At 47.3% G+C, this 19,278-nt stretch overlaps 1 protein-coding gene across 2 annotated transcripts in view; it reads left to right on the forward strand.

The window, feature by feature from the left end:
- CASTOR2 (cytosolic arginine sensor for mTORC1 subunit 2) overlaps window positions 1-19,278 on the forward strand; it is a 118,381-nt gene that overhangs the window by 88,834 nt on the left and 10,269 nt on the right. The gene's annotated exons all lie outside the window — the stretch shown is intronic.

Here is a 19,278-nt window from a genome sequence, read left to right on the forward strand (position 1 = left end):
TGAGAACTCATGGTACTGTTCTGTACCTCAGCACTAAGACTATGCAATGGCATAAATCTATATTCAGGTTTGTTACTACAGTAGATGCATCCTGTTAATGAACAGTGGTCAGGGAGACTAATGGCTCCATTGCAGCCTTAACAGGTGAGGAGAGAACTGTCCAAGCCCTCCAGAATCACTGCTTCAATCCCCAGATGGGATCAGCAAGGGGTTTTGTTTTTCAGAAGAGCAAAGGTTTAGTCTGTCTTCAAGACTTAGAGAGTATTTGTTTTGCATGAATTTATGCAGGAAGTATACTGCAGTTGCATCCACACAAGCATTATTATGTGCATCAAGTGACATGTTTTGTTCTTGAAGGTGCGGAAGTCATTAGTACCTATCAGTGTTGTTGCTATTGCTTTATTACAGCAACAGAATGAAGCAGGAGTGCTTCTAACTTCTAGTTAAACTTGATTCTTCTGCAGGAACAGAAATGTTGACAAACTAATGAAGGGAACCAGTGGTGCTTTTTACATGCATTGGCTACATGTCAGCTGCAGTGACAAGGGCAGTTATGTTGTGTCAAGTTTTAATAAGGGGGAAATCATTGTAAGCAGAACTAAGATTTTATCCCACAAGTATTTTTGTCTGCTTGCTTTTAACGGAAGCAGGCTCCTTTCTGCCACATGAATGTGCTTCACATCTAGCTCCTAGTCACATGCAGGAAGCCTTTCTGCTGGAAGATGCCTGTGTAGGAAGAGCAGTGGGTACTGGGTTAAAGCAGTGGATCAGGACCTAGAAATCGTATCATGTGTGATCAGGTGTTTTAACCTGGTTGTGTGTTGATGCTTGTCTCTGGTAGTTGTTGAGGGATGTGGATGCTTACTCAAAACCACAGCAGATTAGGTGAATGATAATTGTTTAGCACTATGGGATACAGATTTAAGACTCTTGCTTTCTGTGGGGTAAGATACAGTGTACAGTGCGTATTCCTTTATTTGTATAAAGACAGGGAGAGAGTTTATACAGAAGCTTTTTGCTGAGGTGTGTCTTAAGAGAAACCACTCTCCATTTCCTTGTGTTTCGGATCACGGGTGGCAGACAGTTGGAAAAGAAAAATGTAAAAGCTGTGGAAAATTTAGGCAGTGGATTACTGCTGCCTTGCTGGTCCAGCCAAGCACAGTTAGAGCGATACACTCACTTTGGTGCACTTCCCTTGGTGACAACAGCAGCATATTAATTGAAGATGTGACCATAAATCCTTCAGTGCCAGGAAAAAGCTGGAGGTCTGAAACATTGAATAGGGAAACAAGATCCACTGTCCTGCACTTGCTCCCATGTGGGAAATGTACAGGGGCAGCCAGCATGGAGCAGATGCCAGACCATTGGCTGTCCTTGGAAAGCTGGAAACCATTGCACTGGAGGTCCTGAGTTGGCTTTTAATGAGGCCAGTCTGGGTAGTTGGCTCTGCTGCATCATGATTTTATATGCTTATGGGCAAGATGTGTTGAGGAAAGTATTCATTACATCCTGAAAAGGCACGAATAAACCAGGGAGTACTGTATCAGTGATATTGTTGTGTGGGATTGTTATTTAAAACAATGCTTCATCTGGAAGGTCTGACCAGCCCTTTGGAAATCAGCTGGGTTTGTTATTGTGCCTATATTTAAATTGTGCTTTCCTTTAAATGTTCTTAGTCTACATCTTGTATTAAAAATCCAAGTAATTTTTTGGCCAGATGATGCCCTGGCTGTTCTTCCTGTACAGCTGTTTCACCACCAAATATACCATAGCCATTAAATCACCCCCTGCAGTGACCTGCATATTTTTAGGCATTTAAATTATTTCTGTAAATTAAGATTTTAGGATTAGTCATCATAGATTTGCAGCATCATTGGTGTGTTGCCAAGGATCCCAGTTTTGTCACCATGACTACTACAGCAGGGTTACTGAGAAACACAAACTGCAGGGAAGTTTATTCACGTGCCAGAATGTGAGTGGGTGAGTGATGATGTTTCACCCACCGTGGCCAGAGGAGCACCTGGTTGTTTAAATCCAGCACAGCCTGGAGGTGGGCCTCCAGAGGGGAGAAGATGCTGTTGTCCATCCGGGGAAAATCACCATCGTACATATTTCTTGTATTTCGCTTGTGAGTGTTCAGTAGCGTGCTTGGAGAAGACTGGGAGGCGTGTGCCTACTCTCCGAAATGCTCTTATCCTGAGGGGATTATCCCTTCCCAGGAAAGGCAGTCCTTCACCATGGGGTGTGAAGCTGCAGGAGAGCTGATCTTGTGATGAAGTAATTGTAGTGATAAAATCCCCTGGTACTTACTGCCTAGTGACATGAAGCGTCATGTTTGGGAGATTTTTTTAAACCTGAACACTGAAAAACAGAATGCCATGGTTTGTCTCCAGTGGGAAATATACAACCCAGTTCTTCTCTGCTATTGCTTCTTTAAATATATGCCTACCTTGTGCAAAGGGAAGCTCCTGGGCCCTGAATTCATCTTCTACAGACATTTGGGAATTAAGTCTTTAGAAATACCACTGCTGGAAACTCTCAAGTGCCAGCTCTTCCAGTTTGGTGCTCTTGTTTGAAAACCCATCCCTGTAGCTCTCCTCCACCTTCTCCCATAGCATCTTCTTGGATATCCAACATGTATTCTTGAGTTTACCTGGGAGATCTTGAAGAAAATGTGCATTTGGTAGCATCATCTGGTGTGTTTTTCCCTATACTGTTGATATTCATGGCTCTTTCTCATGTAGTTGTCCTCAGCATCGCCTGATTTGTTTCATAATGGCTCAGGACCAAAGTTGTCCTTTTGGCTGAATCTCCTGTCTTCTGGTACATGTCCCGGACTCTCCTACTGAATCCTTCAACAAAACACTGCCAGAAATCATCAGTTCACTGGCACCTCATGGAAGAAGGGAAGTTTTGAAATGTCTTGTATGGTCCTTGGAGGGAGAAGGAAATCCAGGGAATGGTTTACAGCTCCCCATCAGCTCTGTAGGCACTTTGTCCTGCTCCAGGCAGGAGTGCTGATAAACAGGCTGCCCAGCAGTGTGCTTAGTGCCAGGCAGGAGCAGAGCCCTTCTCAGAGAGTGTTTTTCTTCAAGCATGAATCTGCCTTTTCCATCTCACCCCATCCAATCCTGTCCCCATCTCATCCCACAAGAGCTCCTCACAGCTCTGGTAGCTGAGCATCTCTGTAAGGCTGGCTGCCCTGTCTGAACATGGGATCCTCCCTGTTCTGTTCCACCAGCTCTGGGCCGCCAGCTTGCCATCTTGGCATGAATGCCTGAGTGGGTTTTTTGTTTTTCAAAGAGATTCTTTGAATTCAAAACATAGCAAATTCCTGGCGGAGGCAGCTGATGGATTGTGCTCTGTGAGTGCTCTGTGCCTGGGATTTGCTCTTCTGTGATCCTTCCCTGACCTTCCAGCAACAGTGCCAAAAACCTCTGTTGTGGGTTACAGATCAAAAATGCATAAATAGAATGAACCAATTTGCTGGGGTCAAAAAGGGGACAAATGCTTCTGATGCCAACTCATGTGTGGCCTGAAGACAAATGTCTGTCCTACAAGCCAGCTAGTCCCTTCAAACAGGGCTGGTCAGGAGGAGAGAGCATAGCTGTGTGCTTACGTGTTCTCTAGAGAAGCATGTCTGGTGACGCACACAACTGCAGTACATGTTTGTGTGCTAGCAGACCGCCACAACCCAACTGCCTCTTCCATTTAGGAGGTTTCCCACTTCAACCATTCTGGTTTCTATCTTATATTTTGGTTTTATCTCTGATTTTCCACATATGTCAGGTTCTTTACCACTCCCGTTCTCCTGAACAGAACTGCCTTGCAGGGTATTTTCATCTATCCAGTAAAGTGCTTGTTCTAGGTCTGTGTTGGGGTTTACTAGTTTTCCTTTTGTTTCTTTAAGAGAATTTTCTCCCGTTTTTGGTTGCTGAGAGACAACAACAACCGGGTACTTAGGAGAGAGAAAAAAAGGTTTCCCCGTGAAGGGTGTGGCTGGCTGCCCTCTTCGCTGGGGGTTTCTCGTGGAGGGGCAGAGACACGGCGAGGATCGAGCTGGGACACGGGGCTGGATGGAGACCGAGCCCGCTCTTGTTCCTCGGCATTGACAGAGGAGACAGGCTGCGGTGGCTGTGGGGAGAGTTCACCACCACTGCGGGTTCTGTCTTCTCCCATTCCTCTACCCTGAGTGCAGCTCTGCTCCTAAAGGGGCCATTGCCTGGGACCTCGTTAACACCCCACCTCACCAAACAAAGGACTTTCACCATCTGCTCCGGTGCCTCAGGGGAAACCTGAGCTGCTTCTCCCTCAAGGAGCCTCTCCCGGCCCTGTCTGGGAGCCGGGCTGCTGCTGCCCAGTCCCCACTCTGGGTTTTTGCTGCACTGTAGCCCGCACCCCCTGCCTGCACAGCCAGCACACGGCTACGGCTACAGCTGCCGAGTTCCCGCCGCCTGTCCCTCGCTCCCCGGCCCAGCCCGCCCCGCCGCCGCCGCCGCCGCCGCCCCGAGGCTCCGCCGCCGCCCGTGGCGGCCCCTCAGCCCGGCCGCCATGAGCGCGTGCGGCCCGAGCCCGCCCACAGCGCCCCCTGCAGCCGCGGGGGAACCACCGCACCCGCCCTGCCCGCCGGGAGCCGCCAGCGCCCCTGCCGGCCGTGCGCGGAACTGCACCCCGGGGGACGGGGCCCTTCTCTCTGCAGCCCGGAGAAGCCGCGCTGCGGCTCTGCTGCTGCTGCTGCTGCTGCTGCTGCTGCTGCTGCTGCTGCTGCTGCTGTCTGTTTGCCTTGGTAGACACACTGGTAAGGAGCTGGGATTCCTTTGCCCTTGCCTGAAAGCCCCTTCATTTCAATATCATGCTCATTTGGAGGGAAGGGGGTCATGTTTTCCATTCCAAGGGAGTCTCCTGCTTTCCAGTGTCAGTCCCTTTCCATATTTGTATTTATCTTGGCTGTTCTGGAGAAACGGGAAAAATACTTTTCCACTTCAGAACCATCTTTATATGAGTGAATTTTGTGCCTGTTTCTTCCAATACTGTTTGCACTGATCCCAGGGTAGAAATAAGGATGTAAAATCCTGAGCTACCATAATCCTGTTTGGGTGAACTGGCTGCCTCCAAAGTACACTGCCTGGTGTTGAAAGCATCTGATTTTTAATTACTACAAATGCTGCTGTTTAGATGGCACTCTAGCACTGGATTACTCAAAAGCCTGGCTGTCACAGAAACACCAGTGTTACCCATAGGCAATGCAGAGAGGGCTTAGGTTTTGCCAAGCCTCATGCAACTATGCAGAGGCAAGAAGAAATCCTTCTGTGTCCTGTTTGCTTCTTTTGCAGCTAATTCTTCTCTCCTGGTTGGTTTTATCCGTGGTTTCTGGCCTGTGCTCCACCTCCATCTCTCTGTATCCTGGTGAAGGAAGCACTGTGATGAAATGTTAATATTCAGATTCCGGCTGTGAGCAGCAGCACTTGAATCCTGCTGTGTAATGTTCCTTGTCACAGGCTGCAGTGCTCGGTGGCTGGGGCAGGTTGCCTTCCCTTCCCTCCCCATGCCAGCCACTCTGCAGACCTTGCCACAGCTCTGGGCCGGGCTGTGGGAGCTGTGCTGGGCACTGCTCCTGCCTTCCCCCACTCCCAGCACTAAATACCTGGTGTGCTCTATCTCTCATGGTCCTTATTGGCTCCAGCTTTGTTAACTTGCATAATTCTCTCAGTGCTTTATCAGATTAGCATGATTTCAAAGTGTTAAGAGCATCAGTGCCTCAAACAGTTTTGCAGTAGCTTGCCTTGGTCTCAGATTAGATGCAGACATAATAATAACAGAAAATTGAATAATAGAAAACTGTTTGGGTAGAGATGGTTTTTTTCCTGGATTAATAAGAGAAGCGTGGACACCTGTTGGAAAGGAGCAGGGTTTTCTCATGTAGTTGCTTTAATCCTAGCTGTGTCTCTGATATCTGACTGTGTTATGGGTTCATGTTCAGGAACAGTGGAGAAAGCCCCCATGTCCCATAGCAAAGGCCACATGTGCTTCCCCAGGACATGCAGAGAAGGGGATTCCTGTTTGTCCCTGTAGTTGGGTGACAAGGCCCATCTGAGCAATGTCTTATTTCTCCTGGATGCTTGGAGATGTGATTTGCGTAAAGAAGGGCTGTGAAAGAGGTTACACTGGAGCCAGCCACCATCATCCCTGCTTCCCTCCCTCCCTGAGAGCAACAGTAAGGCATGCTGCATGTATGTGAGAACTATGTCAGCGCATAGGAAAGCATGAGATCTTCCTGTTCCAAACAGTGGCAGGAATATCTTCATAACACTCCAAATGACAAAGGTATGTGTGCTGCTGGAGACCATGGTTGGAGACAGCCACCCAGCCCCTGTGAGGATGCTCACTCCTCTGAAGGGAGCTGCTCCTGAGCCTGGGCACAGACCTGGGCACAGCCCTAACCAAGCTGACGCCTGCCTGAAGTGTTGGGTGGCCAGTCTGGACCTTGTGTCCTCCCACCTCACACAGGGAGGATCTGTTTACAGAGTACTTTTGCCTTGCTTGGAGTGCTAGGTGGAGCAGAAAATAGGCTTACAGTGTAACTAGGCAGATATCTTTACTTGTAGACTGAAAAGGTGTGCTCTGCTTTCCATGTTCAGGCCATATAGCCGTTCTCAGGATGTAATCTCAGCCCCTCCAGCTCGGCCTGTCCCCCATTTGCCTGGTTACTAAAGCATCCAGCAGCCAACACTCACACTGTAGCTTGGGCTCAGCTGGCACCAGGCGTTGACTTTTCTACCCAGAAAAAATTATTGTTATTCCTACTTGCTTTCACCCTTCCTTCACCATCTCCCTTAAAATTCCCACCCCTCTGCTTGCTGAATAATTTCAAGGTGCTAATTGCCCCGCACTGCAGCTGATCCATTGATCTGGAACACAAACAGTCTCAAGGTAATTTTCCGTCTGAGCCAGTCTGGGGCTTGCGCAAGTGCTGATGTTTGTTTCCTTGCTTTTTAATTTCCTGCAAAGAAAAGCTTTTGTGCTGCACTCCATAAGATGCCTGTGCCCCTGCCTGCTCTGGGAGGCCACGTGGGGCTCGAGGAAATTGACACTAACAGTACCGATGCTGTGTAATTGAAGTCTGTGGGTGGAAATAGATAATCCTGCTCAGTCCTATTGTGTCCATCTATGAAAACTGTTAGGCCGGTCCTTGAGGTATCAGGCGGCTTCTTTGCCCACCTTTAGCCCTGCATTTGGGACAGGCTGGTAGCAACTCAGACTCTTTGTCCAGTTACAGAAATACTTGTTCAGCTAGATAAATACTTGGAGGCAGAGCTTGCTGGGGCTGCACATCTCTGAGGATTCAGACATCCCTGTCTGAAATCCAGCACTGGGTGACTACTGGCCACTGGGAAGTCCATCCTGCGCAGCAGAGAGTTAATTTTCCTGGCTATTGCTTCCAGCAGCCTCAGCAGAAGCTGTGCCTTTGCAGGGTTTGATCCGAGGGGCGGGGGTGTGGGATGATGTAATGTTGCCAACTCCCTGCACTGGTGGGAGGAGGTGAGGTAAAAAAAAACCTCATCTGCATTCATTTCTCTCTCCAGCTTGTATGCGCTGGTTTGGTTTACCTGGAGGACTTGTTTTCGTATTTTTAAATAAAATCAGTGGCTGTTTTTTTTACCCAGGGTAAGGCTGGTGTGGCAGCCTTGGTGGAGAGCAGGACAGGGCTAAAGGGAGCACCCCTCTGGTGCCCTGTGTGAGCCCCTCCAGAGCAGGGGTGGGATGAGCTTTGCAATCCCATTTCTGGAGGCAGTCTTGTCTGCAGGTGGTGTGTGCATGTAAGTAGAAATGAGTAGCAGTTGTCTACCCCTGAATCACAAGCAGATTTTGAAAAATGTAACGCCTGTCTCCCTCCAGAAGAGCAGCGCCTTCTCAGATAAGTTGCCCATACCTCAGACCCCTTTGGAGGAAACGCTGCAGGCTGAATCAGAGGGGAAGGGCAGCTCTAAGGTGACATGTAACCAGGCAGAGGGGTGAGAGGGGAGAGGGAGTCACTGGCATTATTTGCAGTCCTTGCCTCTTTCCAGGCTGGCTGGTAGATCCTGTCCTCTGGCAGAGCTGTTGCTTTGGCTGGGGAGGAAGCTTCACTCCCCTGGCATCTCTCACACCGTGCCACTGAAGGGGTGCTGGCTGCAGTGACTCAGACATTGCTTTAAGGACTTCATCCATAGAAAAGGGGGATCGGCCTGAGTGAGTGTGTGCAGCCCTTACAGCTGTGTGCTTGGCTTTCCAGAAACGGCAGATTGATGACACCTCGGGAATAGTTTGGCACCTCCCGGCCAAGGAAAGATTTTCCCAGTTCAAATAGTACTGAATATCCTCTCTGTGCATCCACAAATTCACAGGTAGAATAGGAAAAGGGGAGTAGAAAGACATTTCACAGATTGGAAACTGAGCTGCTGTGATTCCTTTTCCCAGCACCAGCCCAGGTCACCTGTGTGCCTGGCAGTGTCAGGGGATGGGAACACATCATGCACAGCTGGCCTGCACAGCTGGCAAGGGTCTTGGTTTTTATGTTGATGGGCTCAGATGACAGGAAGACAACAGGCGTAATTCTTGTGGTGGTGATGGGTTGGGCAGCCAGCACTCCCAGATTTCTCTCAGATTTGTCCACAGACATGCAAATACGTCTGCACTGTCCTGAAAGTCCCTTCTAAACTGATGTCATTCTTTGGGTGGTGCTGTGGATTCATTCTGTAGTCTCAGAGCAGGATGGGAACACCCGAGAAATGGACGAGTAATGGATGTCTGTCATTGGACACTATTGGAACTGCCTCTGGTCTGGCTCAGTGTGGTGAGTGTTGTGTACCCAGAACATCTCCCGGAGGGAAGTCTTCTCCTCCACATCCTTTACCTGCAACAAGGGTAGGCAGGCATTTAGCAAAACATGATGTTCTCATGTAAAGTTAATGACTGTTAAAAATGGCATTTCCTGTTCATTTCCCTGCCTGAGGCCTGCCTGTGGTTCTGGACATGACCCGGGGTGTTCACAGGACTCTCACTGTGGCAGAACACAGGACTGCAGCAGCACTTCCAGGAGCAGCAGTCTTGTGCACCTGTCCAGGATGCAGCTTCACCTGACTTTTCTGCTTGCTGCAAGCTTCGTGTCAGTCCCAGGTGAAGCACCACAGGCAGTCTGGAAGGCCAGGAGGAAAATACAATAGCAGAAAAATCCCTGCAAAACCCCATGCATACACTCATCAAATATTAAGTACTTGAGCCAAAGAAGGGATAGGAACAGGCACATGAGTTCTTGTGGGTCTTCAGAGATTTGTACTGAGTGCCTCTGGTGAAGCAGCTTCAGCTGCAGCAGGTCTGGTAGATGTGTAGAAGAGCACACCAGTGTTTGGGTATGAGATCAGTGCAGGACAGGCAGAGACTCTAGGTGGTGTTTCTGGCCTCTGCCTCTAGCAGTGCAGCACTTGGTGGTTGTTGAGTTCAGCTCTTTGTCAAGTCAACACAGGGATGCTGAATTCTTTGCTTGAAGGTGAGGAAGCTGAGGTTTGGAGGAATATATGCTGATTTTAAAGGAAATATATGGTGGTTCACATGGCTGAATATGTCTCTTCTGCAAGGGAAACTTGCTTTGCAAACACGTTCTTTTCTCCTTGGGAAATTCTGGCTTTTCTTTAATCCAACTACTGTCCAGCTGAAGACCAAAGGAGTCACTTGTTTCGGGTTTACGTTGGAGCCTAATGAAGAAAAAGCAACTGCTTGGATTTCTGCAGCCATTGCTGGGTTTCCCACTTCAGAGGGACAGGAGAGGCATGGACACCCCTCACCTCACTGCCACAGGCACTGCTGGGGATGGCTCTGAGGTGCCACCCTGCTGCAGACACAGGAGGTTTTGGGAAAACAGCATGAAATGGAAATACCAGCTCACAAGTAAGGCAGAGATGCTTCGTTTAAGTACACAAGGGTGGCTGGCCAGATCACACCTCCTGAATTTTATTTTGGTGCTCTTACTGTAACACCCAGGAGCCACAATGTTCTGTGATGTCAATGTTTCACATACGTATTTAGTGCAAGAGGGAAGGACGCTGGCAACTGAGTATTTAATGTGAAAGGGAAACACAGTTATGGGAGAGGATGTGATATGCTCAAGATCACCTCACAAGCTAGTGACAGAGTAAGACAGGTAAGTCTATCTTGTGGGGCCAGACCACTGTGATGGACTCTCAGCATCCATTTGCAGCTGTTGCCACTGCCCCAGCATTCCTGCACGTGGATTGTCTCTGTCTGAAACAGCCTGCAGCTCTACTTAAACATCAAGCCAGAAGCCAGCTGGGCAAGGAATATAAAGTCTGGAAGTAAGAGAGAAAGGCTGCACAGAAATGGTGCATTTATGAATGCAGCACATTTCCTGCCTCTGCTTCTCAGAGTTAGCAAGAGCAGCAGAGTGTGTTAATCTGGCTATTGCTGCTTTTTGCTTTCACAACAGGCTCCAGCATTAACATTCACTGTATTTTAGCTCTTCTCCAGAAATGGGCTTTTCAATTTCCCCTGCTTGCCCGTGTTCAGGCAGTAGACAGATCCTGAACAGCTTATATTAGGTAAAAGTCACTGGTTTGTCCAGTGCCAGTGGTGTGCCAGGCGTATTGGATTGCTGGAACTAGCCCAAATTCCTGTCTGCACCCTTAACTGGGACACAGGGATGAGCAGGGGACTCCAGAGGTGTAAATAGACCAGTCAGCCACATGGCGTCATCTCTGCTCTGTACAAATATAGCTGAGGACATGCTGAGCAGAAAAAAATCATTTTAATCAGCACATGCTCCTTCGCCAGCTCTGGAACTGGCATAAATGCATTCCCACTTCTGCTGCTTTGAGCAGACTGGCTACTAAACTTTCTAGGACAGTGCCACACCTTAGCATCTACCTCATCTTATTCCTCAAAATTTATGAGGGCTGTGTATCCATGCCAGCAGAGGTGAGGATCCTTTCGCATCTGCTGGGAACGTGGTGCCTGTGTTCCTAGATGGGTGAAGAGAAGCAATGCCATACTGTCCTCCTCCATCATCCCAGGGCATAGGCCTTGTGCCTGGGATGTCTCTGTGGCAAAAATACAGACTTCTCCATCTTTGAACGTGACGCCTCCAGTGCTTTCCTGTCAGACTTTCCTATCTCAAGCAGATATGTGGCCAGGTGGATAACAGTGGAGAAGCTTTACAGCAGTGTAGTCTCCTTTCCCTAAATTTTTTTGTAAAGGCCTTGCTTGGGAGCTGCTGGATCATGGTGGCTGCAGAAATAGTTGTGATCTGGGGGATAGTGGATGGGGCAGTTTAGGAAGAGTAGGTACTTTGCATAAAAAGTTTCCATCTGTTTCAGAATATTCACTTGCCCTTGCAGATTGTTTGCATGGACAGTGAAGCTTCAGTGAAAATGTCTGAGCTGATATAGTGTCTGCTGTAGCTCCTGAGCTGGCTGTAAATGCCCCGTTATTGAATAACTTGATGTGTCTAGTTAGGAGTCATTTCTCTGTCTTTGAGATCAGGGCTTGAAAAAATGCCCTGGGTGACCTCAGTGCTCTTTGAAGCAGATTTTTGAGTCTACTAATTTTATAAAATAAAGGTGAGATGAATGTGTTTATCATTTCTCTCCAGTAATGGGCTTAGAGGACTCCCTTGTGTGTGACTAGTGACAGTGGTTTCCATTAAAGGGACATAGGACCCAGGGTCACGTGTGTAATTCCCTGTGTGTGTAATTTGTCCTATTCACATCAACAGTTGAAAATTCAAACTGATTATTGTACTCTGAGTAGAGCTTGTATTGAATTGTCAGGACAACATGAGAAAATTGCACTGGGTATGTACACTCGTTCTAGTGTAAATCCATAAATAGCCTTTAGAGTTAATTACTCCATAATTTGAAAGAAAATCTGGAACACCAGACAAGGACTAGTACAAGATAAATGTCATGCAAGAAGTGAGGGAAGATGCACTGCTCGAAATTGCTTTGGGAACACTCCTCGGAGGTGTGGGCTTGGGGAGAGCTGCTCTGTGCTGGATGCTCTGAGACAGCTGCTCAGAGCTCACACAGTGGGACTTTGACAGGCTCAGGGTGCTTGCTTTTCCCTAGAGTGCATTCTTGTTTGCTTACTTCCTGTTTTCATTTCCTTTCTTTTCCTCTGTCTGTTCGTCTGTCTTTTATGGTCTTGATAGTGGAAATTAAGAGACCTTTGCTTTTCAAACCTACATGATTATCCCCGGAACAGCACTAGCACGAGCAGCTTCCTCCCTCAGAGACAAAGCAAAGATGCTCAGAGAGGTCAAAACAAAACTTCCCAGTCCCTCCTATTTTTACCTGGTTTTAGACATTCAAATCTTTGTGCAGGAATTTTCCATGCTGCTTTGCCTTAGCTGTGAAATGCTTCAGTTGTGAGATGTATATAAACCTCCACTGAAAAGGTCAGCTGGTTCTTGAGAGCAAGGTTTAGAAGAAATGGGGGGTTTGTGCCCACTTCATGGGTAGGAAACTGAGGCCCAGAAACACTGAGGCTAGATATATAAAATGTCAAGCTGCTACTTCTTTACTCAGAGTGTGTGAGTTTATGAACTTAACTATGTTCTTTTGACAGTTCTGTGAGTGGGATAATACCTAAATAGGAAAATGAGATGACAGGTTTCACAGCTTCCCTGTTGAGGGTATTTGGAATAAGAAAACCCTCTCAGTTTTGCATGCTCTGTTAGGAGAAAGTGTCAGAAACACAGAAGCATACTGTTAGAGGTGGCAAGCTTCCCTGGCTGTGGATCTAGTCCTGCAGAGATGCCCAGGCAGATGCCCAGGTGCATCAAGAGCAAATCTGAGATGCACAAAGAGCAATAAAAGACACAGAAATTAAAGTTTGGGTTGAGTAATTTTTATAAACTAAAGAATGTGTTTGTCTTTTCCTCCAGTAAAGGGTCTACATGACTCCCTTGTCTTCTCTCCCTGTTGCTGTGATCCTGGAGAAACCTGCTGTCACATTTGCTGGTAGCACTTGTTACCTGATGAACATGTGGGGGTTTAAAAATCCTGCCATGCCCTGGATGTCTCGTTGCTGGCTCATGTGTGTGAGCCTGAGCTGTGCCCGAGCACGCTGCAGGCAGAGACGGTGCTGGAGGCACTGCGCTCCTCATGCCTCAAGTCATGTGTGCAGGGATAAGTTCTGTCCCTGCCTCTGGCACAGCCTCTCTGGCTGCCCACAGAGGTGGTGGATGTCCCATCTCTGGGCGCATTCAGGGTTTGGTGGGAACGGGCTTGGAGCAAACTGCTCTAGCAGAAGACATCCCTACCCCTCACAGGAAGGTTGCACTTGGTGGCTTGTAAAAGTCCCTTCTCACCCTCTGATTCTCTGATCACCTCAGTATTGTCCTCTGAGGAAGGTGACAGCTGACCAAACCATTAGCATAAACGGGAAAAATAGCAAAAGCTGCTTGGTCATGGGTGTGCTGACTTCTCCCCGGGATGATCTCAAGCTTGTTGCCATGTGAGATGATTTCAGCTGGATCGGAGCTGTGGGATTTTCTTTCTCCTCCTGTGCAATAACTTTTTGGACCTAGTAATCATGTTCCCCGGCTCAAAGCTTAGTGATGAGCTTTCATCTTGCTTGGCTCTTGTGCTTAGCTAAGTCCCTTGGTGTGGGAGTGCACTGTGGCACTCAGATCAAACTCACACCAAGTACTTCCTGCCTGGCAGCCACCTCTCTCTGCTGCAAACTGCCCACGGGATCTTGCTTAGAATTTATGTGGCAGCAAAAATATTTGCTCACAGTTATTAAGTGTAAAGCTGGCAGCCTGGGTTTTGAGGCCAAAAGAGAGGCTCTTTGCATCCTCTGAAAAGTTCTGATTTGCAGTGTAACATCCCCAGGATGTTTTTGCTGCCCTGTCCTGGCTCCTGTGGAGGCAGCACAGTGCTGGGTCACTGGCTTCTCCATGCAGCAGAGCAAAGCATTCTGCAGGGAAAATTTCTGTACTTGTAGAGTTGTAAAGACCAGAACACACAAAGCTAGCCATTGGACCAGCTTTAGAAGTCTTTCTGGATTTTAGAACACTATAAAAACCGATAAATAAATATCTTTATCCTGCTTTAACCCCTTTCACACAGCTTTCTGGAAGTGAGAAACAGAGTACTCGATTTCACAGCATTAAAGGAATATTCACTTTGCCTGATTTCTCAAAAGAAACGAGATTCAGGTGTTATCTTCCACCCACTCTCCCCTCAGGATTTTGAGCTCATATGGCCAGTTTCCACAGTGCCTGCAGGAATGTTTCCTGAGCAGAGATATCCAGGTCAAACACGTGTGTTTTATGCAGATGTCAGGGGGAACACTCCAGCTGGGTGCTGGCAGTGAGCCCTGGGCATCCCAGCTCCCTGCTGATGGCTGGGGCATGGCAGCACCCACCTGCTGCACCCCAGGGCCTCTGCAGCATGGTGCTGCTGACAGTGAAGTCAGAAAGATGCCTGGGCTTTGGATCGGGCTTTACAACCTCAGATAATCCCTCACCTCACTTTAAGATGGGGTTTTAAAACTGCAGAGCAATGTGGAGAGTGGGAAGAGAACCCTTTAATAAACATAAAGATCCTATGAAATATATATGTGTACGCATAAACTGTGTTGCCACTTGGTGGCATTGGGTGGCAGCTCTCCCAGTTTATCATGATTTTTGCAGTTGGCAGCACTTATATTTTTAATGATTTACAACTGGGGTCTTGTTGTTGCAGAGCCTTTTTCTGTATCTTTTTAGTGCAAGCAAGAGTCTTCCTGCCGTTTTTAGAGAGAGAAACTCTAAAAGGTGAAATAAGTACAGTGTAAGGTTTCTAATGCCAGAACACTGGTCAGAAAGTCCACAATATTTTTTTTATTTCATTATTTTTTTAGTATTTGGAGTTAACTGTGGCTGTAAACATAAGTGTCATAATGGTGAATCAAATGAGCAATTGTTTCATTCAGAGTACCAGAAAAAAAACAGGGAGTAGGACATCACTCAGAGCACTCTGCTATAATGTGAAAATTAGTGTACTGAGTGAAGATGAGTGCTTAGAAGATGATCCAGCATACCACACCAAAGGAGGAAACCAGCTGAGGGTCTTCATTTCTCTCCAAGGACTGTGATAAGTCAATAATTTATCTACGGTTTCACTTGGCAGCTGAAAGGTGTCTGATTGCAGTAAAGCTGGAAGAGTCCACAGAAAACAGCTCACAGTCTTTGTGGGGGAAGGGAGTTAGCAGGGTGTTGTGCAGGACTCAGCCAGCTAATCAGCGTGGGTAGGTGAAACGCAGTTCTGTGGAACTGTGCATTTTCCAGTTATTTCTCCCTTAACCTTTTCATGAGAAATGTGAACCTTTTTAAAGTAGGTACAGAAAAGGAAAAAACGTTCTGGTGGTGCTGTCCTTTCTCAGAGAGTTCTGCACATTTTCCAGTGTTCTTTTGGAGAGGTAGGACTCTGTCCCAGTGCTGTGCCTCCTGATGTACAGGGTGTTTGAAACTGAGGGTCTTCAGGGTAGAAAATATAGGCAGAAAGAGTGTTGTTTTCCTAATGTTGTGCAGACTGACAGTGTCTGACTGACTCTTTGGTCAGGGCTGTAAACTAGGAGATCTTCCTTCCCTGTTTTCTGTGACTTCCTTGGCTGCTTACAAAGACCGTGAGCTGGAATCTCATCATCCTCCCAAGGATATTTTAGGAGTGTCACATGGAGCAGCAGCTCACAGTGCTTACAGCATTGCACAGTGCTCCAGCAGCAGCAATTCAATCCTATTTGGGTTTCAGCCAATGTTTGTTGTCCTCCTTGGAAATGGTATTGATTATTGGAGCTCAGGAGCCAGTTATGGCTCCTCACCACCTCACATCTCTGGATGATGTCCTAGGGAGGCTGCTCTGCTTCAGCTGCGGCTGCCAGCTGGGCCAGTGAGGCTCTGGACAGACTCCACATCTTGTAAATCACCTGTGCTGTGAACAAGCAGTTACTCCTGCCCTGAATGTTATTTGAGATGGTGGCTGGGTTAGGTTTGCACAGGGACTGGCATTAGTTTGATACCTGAGCCAATGGAGAGCAGCCCCACAGGCTTTTGGAGCCCACCAGCACTTGGGTACCCAGCATTGCACTGCCAAGGAAAATCATCCTGGACTATCACAAGGATCACATCTTGTCGAGGCTGGTGGTGTTCCATGCCAGAGACCATGGATGGAATGACAGCTTGAGTCTGCAAGCCTGCTCTTCCAGACTGTTATGTTGGGCAGCAAACGATGGTTATGGAGCCTGCAGGCAGCTGAACTGCTCCTGGTGCCTTCTGCTAGCAACTCTGCAAAGCCTTACACAGCCAAACCAGAAAAATCTTAAGGCTTCATCCCAATCAAAGGTCAAAACAGAAACCCTGATTATAATGGACAAAGCCCAAATCTCTGACCTTTTAGAGGTCTTTCTCAGCCGGAGTTGGGATGTCCCCCATGATCAGAAGTGGGAGTGACTGTACTCTGATGAACCAGTTGCAAGAGGATCTTGAGATCCCAGCAGAGAGATTTCTGCCTGATGGAAGGACAAGGGATGTGGCAATACTGGAGCTGTGGGGGCTTGGAGCTGTGTTCTCCTGTGGGGAAAGTGGTGGTGATGGTGAGTTGGTACTGGAATATGGGCAATTCCTCATTTTGCTCTTTATTTATTACCTTATTCTGCCCAGCTGAGTCTGTGCTAATGTTACAACTGGTGGTTTTGGCTCTCTTTGGGTTTACAGCATTCAACAGCTTCCTGGGCAAAGCACCATCCCAGGTGGCTTATTTAACACTATTTAGATGAATTTGTTGAGCCTTCAGCCTAGGTTTGTTTCATTAAAATTTGGGCTGTACTTTTCTGTCTGGCTGCCTGGTGGAAACAGTGTCCGAAATCGGTATTTCAATCACTTCCTATATATTTTTCCAAGTTAATTGAATCATGAGAAACAGGTTACTTAAGCAAATGCAGTGGCCCTTGTCACACTTCATAGGGCCTGTTAAACACATAAACCCAGAAATTATTAACACTTCCGAGGAATTACAAGTGCAATGAGCAAATCAGCCTTCCTTCCCCCTGAGGAAGAGCTTGATGAAGTCTTCTTGGGGCAGCTCAGCCAGTGCAGCTGCTGCTGAAGTAAAGTGGGATAATGCTTCTGTCCACCATGAAATACTGCATCTTCCAGCACATCCCTGGCCCAAAACTGTGTTCAAACTGGTATTTAATGAAGTGCAGTCCTTATCACCTGTACAAGGCAGGAATGTCACCTACTCTGTTTATAGAGCAGGAAATGAGCTGTGATCTCGGTGCCACTAGTGAGTCATTAGTGGACTTGGGCTCTCCTGGGATGTGCCTGCTGCAGGTGGGATCAGTTGGTGAGAACAGGACCCTGAAACGTGTAGCTCAGCAGGAGTTGTTTTGAGCTCTAGCTTCTGCATGCCAGGTGATGTGGGAAGCTTGGGTTTGGAGGTGCTTTTCTGATGCAAAGGGCTGATGAGAAAATGGTATTTTGCTGCAATAATTTGCTTCAAGCAACTTGCACGGGTCTCTCTGACATAACATGCTGTTGATTAATGCACAAACTTCACCCCTCTCCCTGGTGTCTAGTTTTCATTCCATGTAAGCTCTGATTATTAAAAAAGAAACATTGGCTTATGAGGCTAAACATCAAAATGCAGAAGCGGAACCCCCAGTGTCCCCACTGTTTGCAGTGTGTATGCTCAGGGTTGTTTTCGTGCTACACACAATTGAGGTTATTGAAGAGAGCAAAATGTGTTTGTTTTTCAGATCATTTGGGGTTTTCAGTGCTGTCAGTGTCTCAGGGAAGTGGTGCCTAAGGATTCAGAGAGGGTGATGTTAGGAATTTATTTCAGGTCTGTTGGACTGTACAGAAACAACTCCCAAAGTTCTTGATGAAGGAGAAACAAAGGATGCTGCATGAGGAGCCAGGAGTGTGTGGACATGGAGACATGCAAGCACTTGCCTGAAGTGCAAGTGCTGACTGCAAGAGCAGCAAGTTTGTGCTTTTGGACTCCTGGGCTGCATCTCACCTCTGAACTGTGTGTGGGCCTCCCCTGGCACACCTGCTGTGTCCTGGCTGGATGGATCTGCATCTGAGATCAGATCCTCACACCAAGTAGATTTAGCTGGGATTATTTATGCATTTGTTAGTCTGGATCTGAACTGTTTGTTTCTATCATTTGCCAAAAAAATATCAAAAATCCAGAGAATCCTAGAGCAGTGAATGCCTTCATTAGAGAGTCTGCATCTGGTTTTCTGGCCTGTTAATATATTAAGGGTTTTTTTAAACAGTTAATAATTTGTATTAAATTGTTTAGCTGCAGATTTTTAACTACATATCCATAACTGATTAGAAGCAAGTGGAGTGGGATTATTCTTAGTATTTTCCATTTCCAAAGCAATTTGCATTATCTTAGTATGTGCTTACTTTGTAATCCCTAGTATACGTGTGTTACACCATCCATCCTTGCAGAGCTGTGGCTCTTATGCCTCAGAGCAGGAGCCCACAGATGCACCAGGTGCCTGCTCTGCATCTTCAAAGTCTAGGGATAGTGCCCGGGCTGCTCTGTCAACCTCCATCTCCAGTCCAGGAGCACAAAATTTGGGTTTAGTTTAGAGTGGGAAAATGGAAACAAAAGAGGCCAGAATAGCTTGAGTAAAACGTTTGGAGATATTTTCTAATAGAGATTTCAGTCCAAGACCACTGTGCTGCTTTGAAAATAAACCAGCAAGAGAATCCCCATAGAATTACCTTGAGAGAAATTTTAGGTTGGAGTTACAATTTAATAGAAAGATTGCAATAAATGCAGTGAAAAACAGAAGAGTGGCACAAAGTCAGAGTACAGCCTGGCACCTGTTGGTCAGGGTGCTGATTGCAGTCCTGTCAAACAATGGTTGCAGTCAAAAGCCATGGTCCTGTGGAGGTTCTGATCCTCCTCTGGATCTGCCGGGTGGTGGTGTCGAGATGAAATACGCTCAGGTTCAGGTAGGAGTGCTCAGTACCTCCCCCAGGGCGGGGAGTTTCACAATGGAATGATGTAACACTGTGACTCAGGATATTTTTGGGAGTTCTTGATGCTCGAAGTTGGAGCTCTGTTCTGGTGGTGCCCATTAGCAGAGATTGCTCCCTTCAGGATGGATGTGACTGTGCCGGTGCTTCCCCAGAGGGGAGTTAGCACAGCTGAGTCATTGGTGTGAAGAAGAAACACTACCCTCCAAGGCTTTGCCTCTTCTCCCTTATCTAATTTAACA

Source organism: Chamaea fasciata, unplaced genomic scaffold (genome assembly GCF_029207755.1).
Source record: "Chamaea fasciata isolate MVZ Bird 193981 ecotype frontalis unplaced genomic scaffold, bChaFas1.0.hap1 SCAF_21, whole genome shotgun sequence".
Taxonomy (NCBI): Eukaryota; Metazoa; Chordata; class Aves; order Passeriformes; family Sylviidae; genus Chamaea; species Chamaea fasciata.